The sequence below is a fragment of the Adiantum capillus-veneris genome, chromosome 29 (assembly GCF_014529385.1).
Source record: "Adiantum capillus-veneris isolate H3 chromosome 29, ASM1452938v2, whole genome shotgun sequence".
NCBI lineage: Eukaryota > Viridiplantae > Streptophyta > Polypodiopsida > Polypodiales > Pteridaceae > Adiantum > Adiantum capillus-veneris.
In genome coordinates this window covers 53025196-53043275 of record NC_140959.1, presented here as the reverse complement: position 1 = coordinate 53043275, position 18080 = coordinate 53025196, and the positions used below count along the sequence as shown (strand labels likewise).

Below are 18080 nucleotides of genomic sequence, written 5' to 3'. Positions count from 1 at the left end.
AACTGTGACCATACCATGCTGTTGTATAGCCTTAGGCAAGCCTCCTAGTCAAATTTAGTCCAATTTGGAGTTGATTTGACTTGGGAATTCATCAGAACATACATCAGGATTTTGGAACAGATTCTTGATCATTTGACTAGCCTATAGGTGTCAGAATCAAAAAGTAAAAATAGCTGTGAGTCTAGCACATCAAGGCGAAGCTACAGTGCAAGTTTGAGCTGAAACAGAGCAAAAAGACATCCTACGCGTAGGATGTCTCCAGGGTCATAAAGTGGTCAAAATTATACTTTGGCCATATAGGGAGTTTCCCAGTGTCTCAAGGATTCCAGAACTTTTTTCAAAAGTGAATTTGGACCTTGTTTGGCCTATCTACCAAGCAAAGACAAGAATTGTCAGACATTGGAGTGTACTAGAAGCTTATGCAGCCCAAATCTTGACCTATTGGCATCCAAATTCAAATTCTAAGCATACCATTGGGTTGCTGAGCACTAGGAGAATCTTGGGATCAAGTTTGGACAAAATCTGAGCAGTTAGACATCCTACGCGTAGCATGTCTCCAGCTTGATTTAGGACTCCAAACCAACCTATGAGCACACCACTTTGATCAGCACATCAAGGAGAAGCTAGGGTGAAAATTTCAAATCATTCTGAGCAAAAAGACATCCTACGCGTAGGATGTCTCAAGGACCTTCTTAGGTCCAAATGAAATTCTGAGCATACCATTGTGTTGCTAGACTTAAGGGGAGTCTCTGGACCAAATTTTGTTAAATTATGAGCATATAGACATCCTACGCATAGGATGTCTCTAGGCTAGTTTTAGGTTCCAGCTGTAATTTTGACCATACAGGAGTGTTCACAGTGTCATAGAGATCCCAAATCTTCTTTTCATTTTTGACCATTCTAAACTGCAATTCACTGTTTTGGCCATAACTTTCACAAACGGTATCGAATCGGAAAAGTTTTTATATCAAAACGTAGCCTAAGAGCGACTCTACAGATCTTAGAGCAAAACTTGAACTAAATGCCAATGGCAACCATTTAGTTCAACTTTGAAAAAAACATCGTTTAAGGCCTCAAAATACATCCGCAAGTTAGGGGTGTCTGAAAGCGACAATTTGCGAGAATTGTGACGAAACAGTTGCGGTTTTGGACATAGTTTCGACTTTTCCCGAACCAAAGCACTTGAACACAGTGGACTTAGTCTACTTGAACCAAGAAAAAGATCTTAAGCCAAGAAATCATGTCTACCCTAGATTCAAACGCAGCTTACACAAGCTTGGAGATCCCGACGATAGAGGAATATCCTCCCACAATGGATCTTCCAAACTTGCAATTGATAAAGATCCATCTTGTCGAGAGAGTTTGGATGATAGGTCATGAGAGTGAAGGACTATATAGATACATTGACGACAATGAGGTCAATCTTTATAGGTGCTCAGATCCATACATAGAAGAGATAACGGATTACAAGCTCTTATATGTTTACACATACGGAGTCGACTGTCAATGGAGATCTATAGTTGTCGACAAGTATGGACGAGAATACACAGTTGTAGAAAGCACAAATCCATAGACTGTACTAGAAAGAGGTGGATATTTGGTCAATGAAGGACCACAAATGCCTCCACCAAACATGAGAATTCCTATAGGAATTCCAGGAAGAGAGCCACCAGGATTCCCTTCAAGAGCGATAACGAGAGAAGGATTGGGAGAGTCTCTGGTTAGAGTTGTAGACAATCAACGAGTTAGACCATCCCAAGTCCAGAAATGGGTAAACAGAAAATACTCCGGAGATAAAGATCCGAGAGATCACGTAACGGCTTTTAGAAGAGTGATTAGAACAGAAGAAGTTTCAGATTTTGCGACACAGTTTGCGGGATTTGGATTGACTCTAGAAGATGATACAGATACATGGTTTGCCTCGGTGGAAAAATGGGATTTTGAGACCCTAGATGAGCCATTTGAGGAGTTTATTGAAGAATTCTCGCCAAAAGGCATTGCTCACGACACGGTCTCGCAAATCCATAGATTCAAACAGAAAGAGGATGAATCAGTACGCAAAGCATCATTACGGCTCAAGAGATATGTTAAGCTCTGTCCGAGAGCGGAATTACCTACGCAAGCACGACTGATGCTGATCTTTATTCAGGGAATGAGAGATGAGGGCCTTTAGAAGGATCTGCATATGATTAGGAGGATGACGCTAAACGAGTTGATCAAAGAATCTCTTTATCTAGTGGATAACTGTGAGGCATACAAAGAAAAGGACTTAAAGATTCAAGGAGATGACACATCCTCTCAGCACAGTGTTTCACAGATAAGTAAGTCCATTGCCAAGCCAACGACACCTATTGATCAAGAAAAGCTTATCGACGACTTGGTCAAGAGGTTGATTCCTCTTGTAAGGTCTGATTCGGGAGAGCCGAAGTGGTGTGAAATTGAGAGAAAATGGACGAACCATACGGGGGAAGAGTGCTATTATAGCATGGAAAATGCTAGGGAAAGGTATGTATAACCTGTTCCAGAAGCACCTACTCCACCTAGATACATTACGGGGAATGCGCCAAGACCAGTAGGAGTTTTAAGGCCACATCTTATCTTAGGACAACAACCTCCGCTGCCAGGTGCTAGAATGCAGTTAGACATGAGATACATGCCAATGATGGAAGCATCAAATAAACCAACGCCAGTACCGGCTACAATGTGGTATAGCAACCAAAGTGAGTACTACCCTTCGGAGCAACAAAATGTGAGAGAAACACTTGGAGTGGTGAGGCCGGTACAACCTCCACCTCCTAGGTATCAGTCGAAAGAAAGAAGGTATGAAATGGACGAAAGGACATTGTGATTCATTGCAAATAGCGGCTTCTTTAGGTCAAAAATTGCTTATAGCCAAGAGGAAATGCTAAAAGAATCTCCTCAACCAGAGACGGATTGTCACAAAAGTCGTGACAACCACTTGGTCAAACAATGTCCTCATACGGAGATCATTGAAGTAAATGCCTATTGTCTTGAGTGTGGCATCACTCACTTGATTCCCGATTTCCCGAAAAAACCAAACAAAATCAGGAAAATCACGACAAATGTATCAAGGATTGTTCAGCTACCTAGTAGCTCAGAAAATGAAAATGTTGTACCAGTTCAAGTAGTTACGAGAGCACAAGCTCAAAAGAAAGCTGATGAGAATCCAGAGACAAAGAACATGGAAAGTGACATGAGTCCAAAGACAGATGATGGACCAAAGACAGACGCACCTAGTCAGAAAACCAAGAGCAAACGAAATAGTTGGAAAGCTAGAAAGACTAGGATGAAAGCATGTAGGGAACGAGAGCAAAAATCCCTAGCTGAGAAGCTTACCGAAGCTCAGGAGAAGATAAAACAACATGAGGAAAAGGAGGCACCTTCTCTTACACAGATGGTTAAACCTCTAGAAGAACCATCCACGGATGAGAAACCGAGAAGTGCTAGTTAAGGAGGATCTGTGTTGGTAGAGAAGGTTAATGAGACATTAGATGCCCTCTTGAAAGCCTATGATGTGAGGCTCAAAAACAAGCAAACCCAAGAACATAGGTGGATGACATATCCCGATGCAGAACTAGAAAAGCAAAAGTTTGAATTGTGCCAGAAAATGATTCAAACAGCCCAAGATTTACTAGAACCAACAGTTGCAAAACCTGAGGATGTGATCCGTGTCATGCCTACACAAGTAATCCCACCAAACCAAGAACTAAAAGAGCCAGATTCTAGTCATGAGCACATACCAAACCTCAAAGACCCAGCATTAGAACCAAGGATAGTACTGAATACCACGGATAACTCTTCCGAGGGATTTCACCAAGCTATACCTGAGGATTGTAAAGAGGTAGATGGTCTTGACGAATTGTGGAAACAAGTGAGAGAGGCTAATGAAGCCGATGACCTAAGAAGACGAGTAGACAATACTGGTGATGAACGAGGAGTGTTTCTACCACCAATAGAGGAATTTGAGACTGGATCTCAAATGAATCTAGATGTGAGATCTTATTGGGGCGAAAAAGGATCTGTACAATCTATGGATAGTCAACCCCATTCGCTAAGAACACTACCGTCCTACATGGGAGAGTACGAGACCAAGTCAGATGTGGTTGCAGTCCCATCACAACGACTGTCTCCCAACAAGGCCATCGATTCAAAGGGGCTAGTAGATATTCTATCTACCCCAGTCACCTGTGCAATAATGTTAGCCGAGTTGCTCAGAATAAGACCAAACATGTGGGCTAATGTGGGTAAATGTCTAGAGAAATTTGGTGTAAAACCCCCAATGACTCAAATCGAGGAACGCATCAAAGAGCTTGAAATGCCTCAACTAAATACTAGGCCAGTGCCATTAAACAAGGTGGGCGAGTATTATGAGGGAGAAGATGGAAACACCACCCTTCCTTTGGAATTCAATGGTGTAAAAACCATGGCAATCCTTGACAGTGGAGCTGGTGTGGCCATTGAAACCAAAGAGGTTTGGAAAAAGTGGGGAAAACCTGCCTTGAGATCCACACGAATGACCCTGCAGCTTGCAGACGGACACAAGGAAAAGCCCCTAGGACTGCTAGAAAAAGTACTTGCTACTTCTTGTGGCATTGAATATGAACACACTTTTGCTGTTGTTGACTTTGGCAAGAAGAACAACTATGACATCATTCTGGGAAGACCATTCATGCGACAATTGAAAATGGTCCAAGATTGGGGTTATGACCATATATACCTGAGGCATATGGAACCATAACAAAGATAAACTTGAGGGACCATAGCTATAGGGATGTGACGAGAACACCGGTTGAGGAGTTTGATTCCGCCACAGTAGCAGGATCAAAACTTCCAGCTTGGTTAGGTAAGCCTAAAGAACTGTGGATGTGTGGAGCTTCACAATGTGGTAGCTTGAAATGTGAGGAATGTATGCTAAAGCGTGTTATAGAGGATATGGACTATATTCCAGAACCATTTCCTGAAGAAGAGTTAGAGCCTTTTGGATGGGAACACATCTTGGCTACTCTAGACGTGTGCACCGTGGAGGATGCTCCCACAACAAAGTTTTGTGATGAAAATGGCTATGATGTCGTTCCTTATTTTGCAGTGAGTGTAATCTAGGAAAACGAAGAGAACCAGACATCAACAAGCTCTCGAAATAAGGAGCAAACAAAGAAATGTGGAGAATCAAAAGATGAAGAAGACTTTACTTGTGTAGCGATGACTCTGTAGAACACTTCGAGCTTCCAGAAGATCAAGGACCCGGGAATCAATGTCATCACTACACAAGTAAAGTGCATCAAAAGTGGATTCCAAAGTCCTCGGTGAAGACACAACCACCACAAACATCCTCATACATGGCTCCTAATAAGGATGCAACCACCACAAACATCCTCATACATGGCTCCTAATACGACCAGAGCAACGAGCTAACAATTCTCTAATCAATGGGCTAGAAAAGTCCTCCAAGAAACTACCACCCACGAGCAAATAGACAGTAACTTTCCACTACCAGCCAAAAAATCAAGGGAAAGTACAAGAAGTCAACCTTGCTGAGGATAGTAGCGGTAGTGATGAATCTTACGACATCCCCTATCATCAACTCTGGCCATCACTATCACCAACCCCTTCAACAACAACCATGACAGGTCAAAAGAACAGGACAACAAGTCAAAGCCAAAAAGCTCGACAAATCTGGATACCAAAAAGCCAGATCGGCCAAAAACAGATATATTTCAAGAAGACAAAGATCTCTAATGACAAATCACAAGATCCAACATCAAAACAAAAACAAGGAAAGCGTGCACGAACGGGTAAGAATATCACAAAGTCCCAAGCTTTCACAACTCAGGTTTGGGCTCCAAAGAAGTTGATTCAAGCACAAAAAAGTCAAGAATTCATTTGGATTCCAAAACAACCACAATATCAACTTTCAAAGCCTAAATCCCTTCCCCAACCAAGCATACAAGGGCTGAAGCAAAGACCACTGTCGACTCACACAACAAAAAGGTGGATCCCAAAGAAGTCTCTTCAAACACAAATGAAGCACGGGCAAGTATGGGTTCCCAAACGAGCGTCAGCAACAAAACAGCCAATAATCGCAAAGAAATGGGTCCCAAAGAAGAACAACAAAACTGCTGTCAGTGCATCGCCGCTTGAATTCTTACAATTCTTCCTACGATTGCAGTATAGTTAGAAGAGAGCAAGTCGCTTCAATCAAGCAACGATACAGGAGCTTCAAAGACCATTACATAGGAAGCCTTTCCAACAAATGCCAATAAGCAAATTTCTTATACCCACATCTTGCACAACATAAATCTTTTCCATGCATTGACTGTGTATGCATAATAGGGCTACATTACAAGGCCTGCATAGACACAACTTTTAATTGCCCAAGCACAACACATACCCTTTGCGATACCCTATCGTAAAGGATGACTCCAAATAGGAAGGGGGGAGGCATTCTGAATGCGGACCTAACATTATGACTATTAGAGGGCAATGTTTTGTGAGAGGCATTGAATTTTTGCGTTTTATTGTGATAAATTTTTGATGAAATTTAGAGTATATGCCCTCATAGTAGTGTTACAAAAGAGTATGGGGACAAAATCCATATAGTCTTTTGTTGAGTTGTTTAAAGATTTTCTTTGTTTATTATTAAGAAAAAAATTTTAAAAAATCCATAATCATCATGAAGAAAAGACTGACGAGAGGCCTGAGCACTACAAAGAGAAGAAGGTACAGGAAAACGATGAAACTTCACGAAGTATGTCTCAGCAACCACTACAACAGCCGAAGAACTTGTCACAAAGCAGTGTCAACATGCAACCGACAAGTCATACAAGTCGAGTAGCTAAGCCACAAAATGAGTGAGGTGTTAGTCCCAAAGCTTCAAGTAATATTCTCTGTGGTCTAAGCGTCTTAGCTATTCTAGGTACTGCTCAAGCTGGAAGAGTTGAGCATATTTACGTTGTGTCGCTCATGCTGGTATAGGTGGGCAAAAGAGTCGAAGTCTAAGTACTTAAGTCTGGTGAAGTGAAGGAGAAGGTCCAAAAGACACTCACATACTAAGCATAGTGAGATACGAGTGGAGAAACTTCTACATCGAAAACCCTTCTTGGAAAGGTGGAAGCTATTGAGACATCTTTTGATGTCACATGTGCTACATTTATTCCTTGAAACACCCATCATCTCCTTCTTTCACATTGCATGCTTTTGTTGACAAATTTCTCATATGCATATTGAGTGTCCCATACTTGGCACTTGCATCAGGCACTCTTTCTGTGTTTCACCCAAGCAATCACCTTTCATGAACATGTACTTCACGTTCAATTTCTCAACTCCAATAAGAGCATATACCAAAGGCATTTTTTTCCCACCTGGTTTTTTTCCTTTGGTCATCCAGGTTTTAGACCCTAATCTAAAGACACCTATCACCATCCTCTTGTACATATTCCTTCTACATCAACAATAAGGAAATGCTACTCAAATCAATTGACAAATGAATTGGAGCACCAATTTCAGATCATAGCATACTTCTCCTCAATGGCGAGTCGAAGAATGGCCTACAATGACAAAGCTGCAGACAACACTAACAACATGATAACTCAAGAACAAAGAAGTCCTCAATGACACGGAGCAGACATAAGGGTAATCAGAGGATCTCAAAAGCTTGTCCTTGATAACATGATAACTCAAGAACAAAGAAGTCCTCAATGACACGGAGCAGACATAAGGGTAATCAGAGGATCTCAAAAGCTTGTCCTTGATAATGCGCATCGAATGCTTGGCAGGATTTTGAACCTCAAATTAGAATAATTAAGTCCTGGAATCGGCATGACAGACAGACTTTGCATTGGAGTGCAACTTGGCCTAAATAAGTTAAGGGTTTAGCCATACAATTCGTACAAAATCCTTACAAAGTTTTCATTGGCCCACAAGATCAGAAAGCCAATCACTCAATTCTACAGATTGTAGAAGTTGTTTCTGAGAATCACAAACACTCCAAATTGACAGATTTGTTGGAGCAAGTGATGGATGGAGCTTTCTCTATCCATGATGGTAAGAGTCAAGTTAAACAACATTGGGTTCTTTTTTAATTTAGATCTGGCAGTAGACCTATAATGACAGAAACAGATGCTGCAGCTCGTAGCGTGGATGTGAAAGACATAAAATTCATCATCAATTATGATTTTCCTGAATCATGTGAAGACTATGTACATCGGATTGGACGAACAAGACAAGCTACTGCAAAGGCTATAGTCTATACTTTCTTGACAACAAAAAAACGACAACAAAGACCACATCACCATCGACAATCAGGTCATGTCGGGGACGACATGAACGCGAAAGGGGGAATGTTGACCGTTGGGTCAACAACACAACATAACTCAAGTTTTGTACCAAAGTCTTATCTTTTAGGAGTTATGAAATGCTGCGGATTATGGCTATAAATGTCATTTGTAATGAGTAGTTATTCTAGTTTCAGAAGCCGGGGTGCAATAGCACTTCTAGATTGTAAATACAAAGCCATTTGACCCTTTCAACCCCATTTTTGGTTAAACCTAAGGTAGCCTTAGTATATAAGGTACCTAGGTCATTTTGTAAGAAAAGGACTTTTTATCATAATCAAAACTGAGCGTTGCCGTCTACTGTGTGTGAGAGAGAAAGAGAGTGAGCGTGAGGTTCATCCTCTCGCTACGCCCAGCTCACTCAACACATTGGAGATCCGACTACACCATTGCTGTAGGCTTGAGGAGAGCTACGCGACAACGTCAAGCATTCCACGCAAGACGAAGCGCACACGTCAGCGCATCTACGAGCTATTTGTGGCCGTAAGTGTATCAAACGATGTCTGTTTTCTGCGTGCTAGTAGTCTATAGAATCGTGGAGACATAAGCTACGCATAGGTACTCATAAATTTCAGTTTCGGGAACTTTCAAAATTCAGCTCTGTCATCCTACACGTTTTCCGCAGATGGGTTTAGAGTGAGGGTTTTGAGTGTAGAAGCTTAGGGACAGGTGTATCCTAGTGAAGGGATGGTGTTCCTTAAGGTTCGTACGAATCTGGCATGATTAGGTGAGTTACCTTCCGTATGTGTGTATGTGGCTAGGTGGTGTAGTTGAGAGCAGTGAGGTTGTTGATTGTGGTAGTTAGCCTTCCATAGTGTTGTATGTGTAGGATGGTCTCAGCCTGACAAGCTAAAGAGATTTCCTCCGTGTGCCTATCGTGTCATTTGTGTCCTCGATTGACATTATGTTGATCTAGGTAGTGTTTGCATGCACTTCATGGGTGTGTGAGTCGCTTCCCGTCCAACAACCAATCTGCAAGGTAATGATGACGGCGATGCGACATGCCTCTCTCTCTTAGTGAAAAAGAAAATCTCTGAAAGAGCACGCGCTCTTTGAGAGAGTTTCTTTTTCACTAAGAGAGAGAGTTTTTTGACTCAGAGAGAGAGAGAGAGAGAGAGAGAGAGAGAGAGAGAGAGAGAGAGAGAGAGAGAGAGAGAGAGAGAGAGAGAGAGAGAGAGAGAGAGAGAGAGAGAGAGTTTTGCACCCAGATCTTTGGCGGGTGATTTTTGTTGCAGGTAGAGTTTCTATCACCCCTGCTGGCCTGCTTCAACAAGCTTGCCGATCATGGGGCGTATGCACAGTCGTGGGATGGGTATGTCCTCATCTGCCCTACCATACAAGAGGACTCCCCCTAGCTGGCTGAAGATCTCCAATCAAGAGGTTGAGGATCATATTTGCAAGCTTACGAAGAAGGGTTTAACTCCATCTCAAATTGGTGTTATTTTGAGAGACTCTCATGGAATTGGCCAGGTTAAGAGTGTAACTGGCAACAAGGTCCTGCAAATTCTGAAAGGGCACGGTTTGGGCCCTGAGTCCCTGAAGATTTGTACCATTTGATAAAAAAGGCGGTTGCAGTGAGAAAGCATCTGGAAAGGAATCGCAAGGATAAGGACTCTAAATTTAGGTTGATTCTGGTTGAGAGCCGAGTTCATAGGTTGGCTCGCTACTACAAGAAAATCAAGAAGCTTCCTCCCAACTGGAAATATGAGTGTGCTACAGCAAGTACTCTTGTTGCTTAGGAACAAGCTAGGAGCTGTTCTTGGCCTTTTAGGAGTTGATGTTCTCAAGGCACAACAAAGAGATTAAGCCTTTTTGCTGCCGTTTGAGACACGACAGATGATTGTTGTAACTGACCTGTACTTTTTTGACACGTAAACGGAATTTTCTTTTGTGTTATGATTTCTGTGGCTACAATCTTCCACAGAATGTGGAGTTGAAAGCCCAAATTTCTCGAAAATAAGAGAGAGAGAGAGAGAGAGAGAGAGAGAGAGAGAGAGAGAGAGAGAGAGAGAGAGAGAGAGAGAGAGAGAGAGAGAGAGAGAGAGAGAGAGAGAGAGAGAGAGAGAGAGAGAGAGAGAGAGAGAGAGGCCCAAAGTAGTACTGAGAAATCGCCATGATGCTATCATGTTGTTGGCGATGCAGACGGCAGAGGGCAAAGAAACAAACGTCAAAGTGGACATGAGGGTAGAAAAGCTTATGATGGTTATAATCCTCAAGTAATTAAGCCCGCGGCTTCAGTGCAGCTTATAGCTGCTTGCACTTTTAGCAGAGTGTATGAGGGGATTACTGGCAAACAGCTCAATGTCGAGGGAAAGGCATTGGGGAATATTGCCACTAGTGCAAGTCATGGTCTGATGAGCCTTTGGCTTCAGTCACACTCCTCGTCCCAGATTTGTTGATAATCTATTTGAAAATCTCATAAGGCAAGCATTTCGGAACAATTTGCAGACAAACAGAAATATCTCTCATGACCGATCCAACGCAGAGTACTGTGTTTGCAAGAGTTGGTTAATGTGACGTAGCTCCAAGGAGATGCAACAACATTGCAGCGGAAGTCAAGTCGTAAGTCATGCAGGTGCAATTAGGAAGCGAGAGCTAATTGGCCATCCGATATTGGAAGAAGCAGGAGGCATGAGTAGCAGCCTCCACTATGAGCAGCTTCCACTACTATGATATGATTCCTGCAGCCGCCAATATCTCAACTGACTACAAGTAGTAGTACTAGCACCAACGTGCAACATTTTAAGAGCATAATAAATCATTGCTTATAAGATATGATGCTAATCACTACACTGCAAAATTGCAAAAAACTCTCTTCTAGAAGATCTTCCCACAATCAATCGGCCACAGAGCGTATGATAAGCCCTATGATAGAATTGAATGGGAGTTCATACTTCAAAGTCTATATGATATGGGTTTGGACAGATTCCTTTTTACATTCTTTTTGGGAATGCATCAGCTAGAATTTCAGCTAATGGTAATCTTACAGATGTTTTTCCATTGCATAAATCCATAAGACAAGGGTCCACACTTTCTCCTTTGCTCTATGCTATCTCATGTGATGCCTTAGATTGGCTTGTTAAACATGTTATGCGGTAGGACAAACTCACTGTCATAAACGTACCTGGCTCTATGAAGCAATTGTGCCTCCAAAAGTTTGTTGATCATACCAAAGCAATTGTGCGGAATGATGTACATGCAATGGAGAATTTTAGGGATTGCCTCACTGTCTTGCAAGTAGATCGATTATTAACCATGCTAAAACTCTCGTTTGATGGGGATGTCTGCTTTGTCGAAGCCAATTTTCACCAGAAGACTTAAACTGTTGCATGGGGAGAAAAAACATGCCCATGTTTCCTGCTGACTGGTGTTTTAGGTCGAGCAATTATCTCATGGTTTATAGTTTAGCTTCTTTTTTATGTGCCATATACGTACGACACGCTAGTTATCAGCATTGATGGAGTCATGCTGTAAATATCCACCTTCTAGTATGACAATTTAAATGATTGAAAGATCAAGACCAATTAAAATTGTGAGTGGAGATCTAAATACTAAAATAGTTTATAGGAGTTTTGGTTATGACTTGAAAAGTAATGGTATTCCAAGGATCTTCTATCCTCTTGACTGAGAGAGAGAGAGAGAGAGAGAGAGAGAGAGAGAGAGAGAGAGAGAGAGAGAGAGAGAGAGATAGAGAGAGGATGTTACGAGGAAGTGTTCACCAAAACCTTTTGTAGGAACCAATGGAAAAAAAACATTGAATATCTTAACAAAAAACTTTGGATTTTTACTGAGTTTTACACTAAAATCCTCCAAATTTAGCCAGTTTCCTTCAATGCCATCCTCAAAACTAGCCTGGAATTTTTTATTTTAGCCCTTAAAAATACACTTAAGGCCTCGTTTTTAATGATAGTGATATTTTTTCTCATGAGAGAGAGAGAGAGAGATCTAAGCATCTTCTCTCACTTAGAATTGTTCTTTCTAATGGAAACCACCTTATCTTGAGCAGACATAAGCTTAAAACAGACTGAATTTGCTGCAAACAAATTAGTATGTAAAGTCACTGCAACGACCTTCCCTCTTGTTGAAACTATCTTTCCAGATTTGAAGAAGGCTCTAGTACCACCTTTTAGGGTATGGCATGGTTTTGATCTTCATGAATTGGAGTCAAATTTGCCTCTTATAATTGGTGGTAGCATGAATATTCCACATGACCAAAGATGTAAAGCATATTCCGACAATGATGTGCTCATTGTGTGGTGGATGATATGGCCTTCTTGACATCTGTCACATTTTTTCAAACAATGATTCAAAATTGAAAGGAGCAGCATCTTCAATCTTTGTGAAAGAACTTGTTCAATTGAAGCTTTGAAGTTGTCACATGGTAAAAAGATCCTCAATATTTTTTTTTTCTAACTAACTTTTTTCAATAATGATGATGTCTAGAAAATTTAAGGCATAGAACTCTATTAATTTTGATTGTTGTTTTTGTAAATTGATTAAAAAGGGCATATATTGGTCAATTAAATAAAAATATGATTTTATTGTAACAAAATAAGTCTTTCATAAATATTGGTGTTTGTCGGACATGTGTCATGTAAAAAGAGTGCCCTTGTATGAAGATCACAACCTTGTAGTATGGATAGGGCAAGAAGACATGGAAGGGATGATTGTTATCAAATTGATGTGGTCAAGAGGAGGAAGGATGCACATGCTCTCAAGTATAAATGACAATCAAGAACCAAAGTACGAGACAAGGGAGCACTTACCTTACAGAAAGAAACATAGGATGACTAGAGCTCTTATTAGTCTAGCAAGCTTACTTCATGCTCAAACATGTGAAGCCCAAGCGAGAAAAATTCAAGCCAAAGAAGAGTAGAAGCAGAGGAGATTACAGTTAGATAAATAGAGATTGAGCCAAAAGATAATATTTTCAAATATTGTGTTACTTTTTCTTAAAGTAAACTTTGATTTTTTGGAATTTAGGAGGTAGTCTATCCATTGAAAACTCTTTTTGTTTTAGTGCATCAGTATATAACAAACAATAAATATTTTCTTGATGATAAAATCGAGTATATAGCATACAAGCACTTGCTCGGGTTTGTTTTTGCTCAGAAAAACTCGCTCGGTGCGTGGTAAGACTCCAACAAGCGAAACCGGAAGTTTTTGTCAGCCGCATAGAGATGCTTCAAGAAATCCACTGGCAACCATGCCGTGTCGGATCCCTCAAAGATTATGGCATATTCCTCCATGTGCTCCGCCATGTAGTCAAGAAAGCTTCTGAATACCTTTGCATGAAGGTTGGCAGTGGCCTGAATGTCAATTGTCCCCTCAAACACACTGAGTAGTTCATGTGCTTGATCTCCAAGTCCTACCCTTTCTAATTGTGTGAGAAGTGCATCAGTAGACGTTGCCATGGGTTCGTTCGCGAAGAAGATGAGAAGAGAGGTTAGAGCTAGAGTTTTATGAATGTGAGAAATGAAGTTTAAAAACTATAAAGTCACTTATATACCCAAAGTCACTTTTTTAAAAGCACTTAAATTAATGTCCAAATAACTTAAAACTTTTATTTTAAACAAAATCATGCGACAAAGCATTGAAAGACACCAACACGGAAAACATTTGTGCCCCACAACAAATAAACTGCACGTTTCAATCGAAAACTTGAACAAGCTGAGAATGAACAAGTATGTGTAGAAACGAGATTCAAAACACCGTATGTATTATTGTGGACAAAATCCATGTCAGTTACAAGCTTTTACAAAAATACATCACGGAAACGGAATGTTCTCACACAGAACGCTCTTCTCTTTCCTGGAGCGAACAATCTTTTCATTGATTACAAAGAGATATTGTTTGGGCAAGGTATATTTGAGATTAAGATACTCACGAAGGTGACTAAGATACCAGCCATTGTTCACTGTAATGTGGTGTATTGCATCGTTGTGGAGATGTATTTGCAGGTCAATTGATTCTCTAGACGCAACCTCAGAGTCTAGTGCCTCCCATTCTCCCATCGTCAGCTTCCATCTTCTATAGGGAAAGACCATTGACAAGATTTGCTTTGCAATATGGTATTTGAACACCACCTTGTCAGCAACTACGGAGCACTTGATTCTATCTCCCTAGTGGTTGACCACCTTAGTTTCCCATCCAGCTGCAAGAAACCCATTGATCGCACTTCCCCCTTTGCAAGTCCACATTGTTGGTGTCCTATGAACACTCTGAAGTCGAAATATAAACACAAACACATGAAGAGACATAAACCATGTTACTGTGGCTTTATGGGAACCATAGGTGAACTTCATTGCTGCTTGCACATCCACCTCGATTTTCCTTTTGGTTGCTACAATCAAGGCACTGTCTGGCTTAGGTCATTCCAAACTCTTCAAGGTTGGCGAGTGAACCAGAGATAGATTACCATATCCATTTCTCCTAGGTGTGACATAAGTATGATCATAGAAAAAAATTTCACGTGAGGCAAGCTCAGAGGACTGACAACCAACATAGAGCAATTTGCCAAGCTCAGAGTGGATGGCCTCAAAAGTTCCAGTGAAGGACTCTATTGGCTCCCACTCTACAACATCGAATGGAAAAACATTTGTAAACATGAACAAAAAGCAATGGAAATCTTACAGTCATCAAAAGCAACACACAAGGTAGAAATACTAAATAGATAACCAAAAAACTTGCAAGAGGAGTGAAAATTACAATTTGCAGGAAACCTCAATGGAGCCACTGTTGTCTCTAGCTTCAGTTGTGAAGCAACATACACATGCTGCACCTTCGTAAGCCTCTTGCCGTCTTGTGTTTGCTTGAACTCCATGATTCTTCCCTTCCAATGGTGTGCTCGAGAAGCCATGTGTCTCCTTGAGACCTTGTGTGTACCTCTTGAGCTGGGCAACATTGTCACCCACATCATTCATTTTAACTCCATCGTCACCCAATATCCATTGTTGTCTTGTACATTGCTGCATGAAATGGAGTCAATGACACTCCTAGGTCGTCGAGTACCTGATGATTCCATGGGAAATAGTGGCACAACCTGCACACAAACACTTATGATTAGACATTGCACATCCATGTTCTCAGCTGTATAAAGAGCAAGAATTTTGATGGTACACAAAGGTGAAGGATTCCACTTACTTCTATATTGTTCCACCTGCTTGTTGTCTTAATGTGGAAGAAATGTTGCAAAGCTTGAGAGGGAAATAGATCCTCTCTAGAGAGCTTAATGGAGAAGGAGCAAGAAACCCGTTGAGGAAAGAAAGAGGGATGATGTAGCAGAAGGATATGCTGTAGACTTCAGCTTTAGCTAGAGGTGTTTAGTGAAGCCCATGGAGTAATGGAGAACTTCAGTCTGAGGAGAATGCAGCCCTGAAGAATGCAATAAGCTTGAGGAGGGAAATGAGGTTCAAACTTCTGCTATAGAGCTTTTGGGACGGAAAACTAAAAGGAAGGAAAGAGAAACAAGGTTAAGTGAAGAGAAGTGAGAGATGCTATAGTAGAGAGAGAGAGGGAGGGAATGATCAACACGTTTTTGGAGGGGACCCCTTTTAGGAGAGAGGGGGGGAGGGACTGACAACCAGTAGAGAGAGAAAGGATTGATTTTTACTCAACTATTTAGAGAAAAGTTCACTTTTTTGAATTTATTAGAGATTTTCTCTTTGTATTTTATAAAAGAGTACAAGTTTGACCACTTACTTTTAGGCCCTGCCATACCCACTATTTCAGTCCACATGGCATCCACCCATTTGCCCCTTCCATAATCTCCTTTATAATCTCATGGCAAATAAAGAGGCCCCCTTAGACCCCATTCCCTTCCTAATGATTGGGGCAAACCCATTCAACCGTACACCCATTGTAATCAATGCTGGTTGATGTTTGGAAACGTGCCTTCCATGGGAGCTCTCCCACCATAGGTTTTTACTGAAAGTTAATTTATTGGTTCAAAAAATAGCACTGGTGGTCCTTTCCACACTTAATGGAAGACTCCAATGAGCCTAGATACCACTGAAAGAACCTAGGGAACTATGTTGTGTCTTCTCCACCCAACCAACCCTCTTATAGGGAGCCCTTAGCCCCTATATTTGAAAGTCCTTTACCTCACAACCAGTACTTTGGCATTGCCCCCTACACCTTTGCCCTTAGGTGTGGTTTCTTGCATCCATGAGAAGGTGATATGTCAATTAGGAATTTTTGAATTTTTGTGCAAGCACAATTGGGTTTAAACAAGGATGTCCATTGTCACCTACTTTCTTTGGGCTATGCATTGATCAATTGGAACAAATGGTATTTGAGTTTATACAACAATAAGAATCCATTGAAGAAGTTTTTACTTTCAATGCAACAATCATGATTTTTTCATTGTATGTGAATGATCTAGTACTTCTAGTACATACTTTATAGGATGCCAAAAAGCTTGTAGTTTCCCTTGAGAGTTTTTTCTTGCATAGCAAGTAATTGTGGAAAATTAAAAAACAAAGCTTATGCTTGTGAAAACCAACCATAAGGAGAAGTCATGCATTGTGTGCATCAATAAGACACTTTAAGTGGTCGAGAGATTTAAGTAAATTGGCCTTGAGGTTGCAACCAATTGTAAAGAATGATGATGCAAGAGAGCTACACAAGACAAGCACAAAGCACACAGAGATGGAAAGCTTCTTCTTCTTCTTTACAGAAAAGAGAGTACAAAATGACTAAGTGCTAAAGCTGAAAAGTAGCACATATGTACATGCGGTCACTAAATGTGAACTCGCTAGAAGCGTACTAGGCTGGCACTATAAGTGTAGTCCAGCTGTAGAATCACTGGCAGAGATCCTCCGTGTCGGTCACCTAACGCGCCAGTGAGTAAATGCCGTAAGCGGCCAAGACCCGTAGTGGATGCCAGCTCAAGGTGTAGAGCTCGACATCTCAACACTCCCCCTCGAGCTCTGCATGTTGCAGAGTCCAAGCATAGTCCGGAAACGTCGAAGCTTCTCAGCTCCGAGGGCCTTGGTAAAGATATCCGCTATCTGCTCCTCTGTGCTGACGTAGACCAAGTCGATGTCGCCCGCCAACACTCGCTCTCGAACGTAGTGGTAATGGACCTCTATGTGTTTGGTCCTAGCATGGAACACTGGGTTCCTAGCCAACTGCATGCTGCTGAGGTTGTCACAATGAATGACAATCTGCTGGTCCACCTGCACTCCCAAGTCCTCAAGTAATGTGCGTAGCCAAGCTACCTCGCACGCCGCAACTGCTGCACCTCTGTACTCGACCTCTGTGCTCGATAAAGCAACCGTAGGCTGCTTTTTGCTGCTCCAAGTAACAGCAGTACTCCCAAAAGAGAACATGAAGCCACTCGTAGATCTCCTATCAACAATGCTACCTGCCCAATCTGCATCAGTATACCCATACAATGCTAATGGTGCATCTGCTGCATAGAACAATGCGTAGTCAAGAGTCCCTTGCACATACCTAAGTGTGCGTCGTACTCCATCCAAATGTGGCTTCCTCGGAAGCTGCATGAACTGACTCTCCAAGCCTATTGTGTAGCTCAAGTCTGGCCTTGTGATAGTCAAGTAGATTAGACTACCCACCATCTTCCTATACATATTGACATCCTCAACAACATCACCCTTCTCTGCACTCAGCTTTGCATTCACATCCAAGGGAATGGAAATCGGCTTACAATCAGCCATACCATACTTTGACAACATGTCCAAAGCATATTGTCTCTGTGACAGCCAT

The 18080-nt window shown here is 41.5% G+C and overlaps 1 pseudogene; it reads left to right on the top strand.

Annotated features, from left to right (window-relative positions):
- The first annotated feature begins 9635 nt into the window (after positions 1–9635).
- Positions 9636–10144, top strand: LOC147419195 (small ribosomal subunit protein uS15 pseudogene; annotated as a pseudogene).
- Positions 10145–18080: the final 7936 nt, after the last annotated feature.